The sequence below is a fragment of the Pyxicephalus adspersus genome, chromosome 3 (assembly GCF_032062135.1).
Source record: "Pyxicephalus adspersus chromosome 3, UCB_Pads_2.0, whole genome shotgun sequence".
In the NCBI taxonomy this organism is placed as follows: Eukaryota; Metazoa; Chordata; class Amphibia; order Anura; family Pyxicephalidae; genus Pyxicephalus; species Pyxicephalus adspersus.
The window spans coordinates 89,921,884-89,926,674 of record NC_092860.1 but is presented as its reverse complement, the minus strand read 5'-3'; positions in this window follow the sequence as shown (position 1 = coordinate 89,926,674).

Sequence of the window (4,791 nt, the reverse complement as noted above, 5' to 3'; positions counted from 1 at the left end):
AAAAACCCAATTCGTAAGCCTTTGACCAGGGTTTCTTTTTTAGTACTCCTAATAATAGGAATGAATATTAGGAATTATAGGAATAAGAAAAAATAGGAATAAGAAAAATAAGAATAATAAGGTCTGTGTAAACTGGCTACACATGGGCTAATTTTGCATACCAAAGATAGGGTGGTGAATGAATAAAACCTCTGTTAGATCCTAATGCTAAGGAGAATTATTTGTCCTAGTTAAACAAAGAAAAGAAAAGAAAATGAGGAATTTTGAGTTGCCAGCGTCATAAGGGTTAACCCTTCTTCATAGTAATCTAAAATTCTGCTTTATTCTAATCTAAACTAAAACATAATTTCTGCTTTATATACACTTAAAGGGTCATATATGGGAATTGCTTTCCCAAAGTACACCCTCACTAGGTGATGCACATAGCTCCCCTTAGCCTTTAGAAGACTGCAGCAGTGTGATGGTGGCAAATGGAGACAGCTAGACCTGGATTGGACTGGATCACTTGTTTCCACTCCCAGAGTAGGAAGCACAAAGGTGGTGATGAAATTAATGGTGTTAAAGAAAGAAATGTGTTACAGAGGTTTTGTTTTTATTGAAAGGCCAAAACCTTTCCTCGGGATGGGATTTACCTGTCTGATCTATAAACACCATAAATTGGAGAAATTATCTTTAAAACTGAGAAACAAGCCCTAGATACATCTTACGGGAACAATTGTCCCTAATATAAGACTTGGAAGTTTCTCATAATCTCTAAAGCTCACCATTAAGGGACACATACAGCAATAAATAAACTGACAGGAGTTCTTACTCATACCTATCCAAAGCCAAAAAAGCAGTTCATTTTATGTAGTATCTTCTGATGATCTCCTCATGTAAAAGTGATGCGTGGGAAAGTGTTTCTGCAATATCCAACAGTAATATAACTGTCACAGCAGACACCACGAATACTCTGGATAGTGGACCCTCTGTGCTATCTTCACGTTTGGGAGATGTGAGCTGAGGCACAGAGTCCAAGGAACCGCTTGGTGTTCACCAGAGCACCCCCAACGGGGTGATGGGCTTTGCTGCAGGCGGCTCCCAGGTTGCAGCCCTAAGACACACCTGTGCAGATGGAAGCTGACCGGAGAGGAAAGTGGTGTGTAGTACAAATCTCAGGCAATCTCAGAAACAGGAACATGAGCAAATCAGGGCATCAGGACCAGCCTCAGGTTTTATCAAATCTTGCATAGAGTTTTGCTATGGTGTCTTTCAAGTGAATTTTATTATTTTGTATGCTTTGCACCTAAAGGTATTACCAGTTAAAAAGCTCTTCTGCAAACAAACTTCCTGACGTTCACTTTACTTTTAAATAACTTTTTCATTTCTTTCATTGGGCACTAAACTCATGAAGTGAGAGTTTGCTATGTTTTAAAGAACTTGTAGAATTTGTAACAACCTAAACCGTAACCTAAATAATCTACCTTTTGCTTGGAATTCTTTTTCCAGAATGTACCTGCTGTGACTGCTTTAGAGTAGGAATTGGAGATGTCTCTACTATTTTATCCAAGTTGCGTTTCAGGAACCTGTCAGCCATCCATGATGGGATGGCCAACAGACATGAAATATTATCCAGGACAGAGGGGGTAAAATAACAAGTTTACAGGTAGATTTGTGTGTGATCTGCATGTAGATGGTACTTCCAAGCAAACTGTCTAAGAGTGGAATTTATATTACTTTTTAAAGATTTTTTCCTGTTTAACACTTCTCTACTATTTAACACTTATCCACTATTTAACACTTCACTACTACTTTCAAAACTAAAATGTTTGGGCTATGCTTGTTTTTTTAGTATATAATATATACCTTTCATATTATTCTAAATTGATAAAAAATATAATTCCAATTTTAAAAAAAAAGTGATATAGCAGTGGTAAAGTCCAAATATTTTTGTCCAAAGAAAATCTCTTTTTAAAAGTAGAAGCAAAGTGCATTGTCAAAACTTTTTCGGGAAACTAATGTTGTCTAATATTTGAATATTAGAACTGTTTAAATAGAGCTTGGCAGGTTTGTTTTTACCTGCTGCAATTATTAACATAGCTCACAACATTAGAAAATGACAAAAAGGGGCATGGTCAATTGGGTAGGACATGATCAGGATCATGATTCAGGGTCCTATAAATAACACATAATAACACAATATACACCAAATATAAACCACTGAATCTTTAAGGTAAAATGGCTGTCACATTTATCTCTTCCTCATTAAAGTGCAGGCATCTCTCTTCTGCAGATGTGGGCAGTTCTGACTCTGGGCGGGCCTCTGTTTCCAGTCTTTATCAGTTTTGTTCAACCTGCAGGCCAATCAGAAAATAGCCTCCTAATCATCCCAGGCTATTTAGCTGGCTCAGGCACAGCATTCAGTGTTCATGCAATGTGTCTTCACTGGTGCCCGAGCCCCTAGCTTCTGAGCTAGTACAGGAGTACACCTGTTGCTTGATTCAGTGCTTCCTCTGTCCAGCTCCTGTGGTAACTCCTTGTTCCCCAGTCTGTTGTTTCCAGCCTATTCCCTTTTGCTATTCCAGTGCTCCTCTCTGTCTGTGGATACTCCTGTGTCACCTGTGCCTCCTGTCACTTCCTGTGTCTCCTGTGTTCCCTGTGTCTGCAGTCGCCCCTGTGTCACTGGTGTTTATTTCCTGGATCCCTGCTATTTGACCCCTGGCTTGTGACCTGACCTCACTTGCTTGCTGCCTCCCTGACCCCGGCCTTCCTTTGATGATTCATCTGCTTAGTGATTTGGTACCGTGTATCTTCCTGCCCACCCTGGTGTGCCCAAGGTTACGCAACCTGGTGGTAACCAGCAGTGCAACATCCTCACCACTAGAGGCTCTGGAGAAGACCTGGTTGCCACTTAGACACTGTGCCTTTGCCCTTCTTAGGGCTCACAACACTTTTGTGCCCCGTCTCCCCCAGTGTGACACTTTCAATCAACTTTTGTTCTATTGGTTGTCCTATTATAATACATTGAACCAACAAGGCTATCTTATAATTGTAAGTCACAATTCTATACTAGCCAACCAAATCCTCTTTTTAGGAATGGGATACTAAATAAAAATTCACTAAAGTGCACTAATTTAATATTTTACTTTATTGCACACACCCACAATGTAATATTGCACCAAATCTATTTATTCACACCCACCTAAAATAGATACCTTTGTCACATAATGCATTTCTTTCAGGCACAAATTAGAAATTTTTACCAGGAAAAAAACAACATGAGTTCCCCCATTTTAAAAAACAGACACAGAGCACACCACTAATCACCCACCTGTCACCCATGCACTTACATTTCAGTCACTTCAGCCCTCACTTCTGTAGAACACACTATGGGGTTACAAAGTCCAGGTCAGTATTAGGACACTGCGGGACTATCTGAAATATGTAAGTAAATATAAAGCCTTCCACACTATGAGTTCAATTGGCTTCACCAGCCCATCCTAATAAATATATATATTTGAAAAGTGAACTTTTCTGGCAGCGTATGTATCTCACATTACCAATAAAGCAACAAACTCCTTTAACAATTCTTAAATAAAAAATATCCTTTTTAATATAAACATTAAAAATACATCAATCCAATGAAGAAACATCAAGATAATTTGAGCATAAAACAACCTCTACGGGTTTCGTGGAACACATCCACTTCTTCAGGAGGAACCAATAATTTGCATAGTTAGTTACTCCTCTCATATACATAGGTGGGAGGACAGGCTAGAGGAGGACACAGGTGGAAACAAACTTTACCATCCAATTTGCTGCCTATTTTTGAATGGGTATCTCTTGATTTTAATATTTAAATGAAACACCACCTCACAGACTGTTCTCCTAACAGAGAGGCCTCTCCATTAGGAGAACACCCTGTGAGGTGGTGTTTAATTTTCAGCTTCTACTATATAAGAGGGAGGAGATTACATGCCTAACTTTGAGATACATACACTGCTGGAAGTCCCTTCACTTTTTCTACTCTTCAAACACTGCGGGGCAACACAAGAGGTTCTGGGACAGCCCCTGGTATCTGGTACTGTGCCTGAAAATCTGGGATGTTTGGGAGTTATGTAAGAATAATAATAGTAATTAAGTAATCCACAAGACATCGAAACTTGAAATGTTTTTGTTCTTGTAGAGCTGTAGATTCTTCAGTATGCTTAAATTAAAATAGTTCTGTTGGTGTTTTCAAACTGGGTCTGCTTCTACATGCTCTCCATTGGCCACACTTTATACCCAGTATTGATTTAGGATGTGTAGATAGTGGTGGACTACAAAGCAGGGGAGCTCTGGTAACGTGGTCTAGGCTTGCTCACATCATTTTATTGATGCCTTGTTCCTTTAAAAACATTACCAACAAATTGCTTATGTACGAATGAATGACAACCACCATGGCTTTTTATAGCCTAAAGTTGTTCATAGTAGGGAATAAAACAAAACTAATCATATAAAACTACAACTATTTCACAATTGGTTAAAAAATGTCAAAATTAATTTATAGTCATGAATGACAACCAGTTAGTATATTTGCTAATCGGCTTGCAAGAGAAAAAGATGAACACTGCTGTTTATCTTTAAAGATAATATCTGACTCTTTTCATGATTCATCTGATTTCCATATACAGCATAATCTCAGTTCTGAAGTTTAGATTGCCTTTGAGCTTTATAATATTAATAACATATCTTGTGAAAATGAGATAGTTTTTTAATGAGTACAGGTTTTCATCAGCCTTTTTAACATCAAAACAATCAAAAGTAAACGCA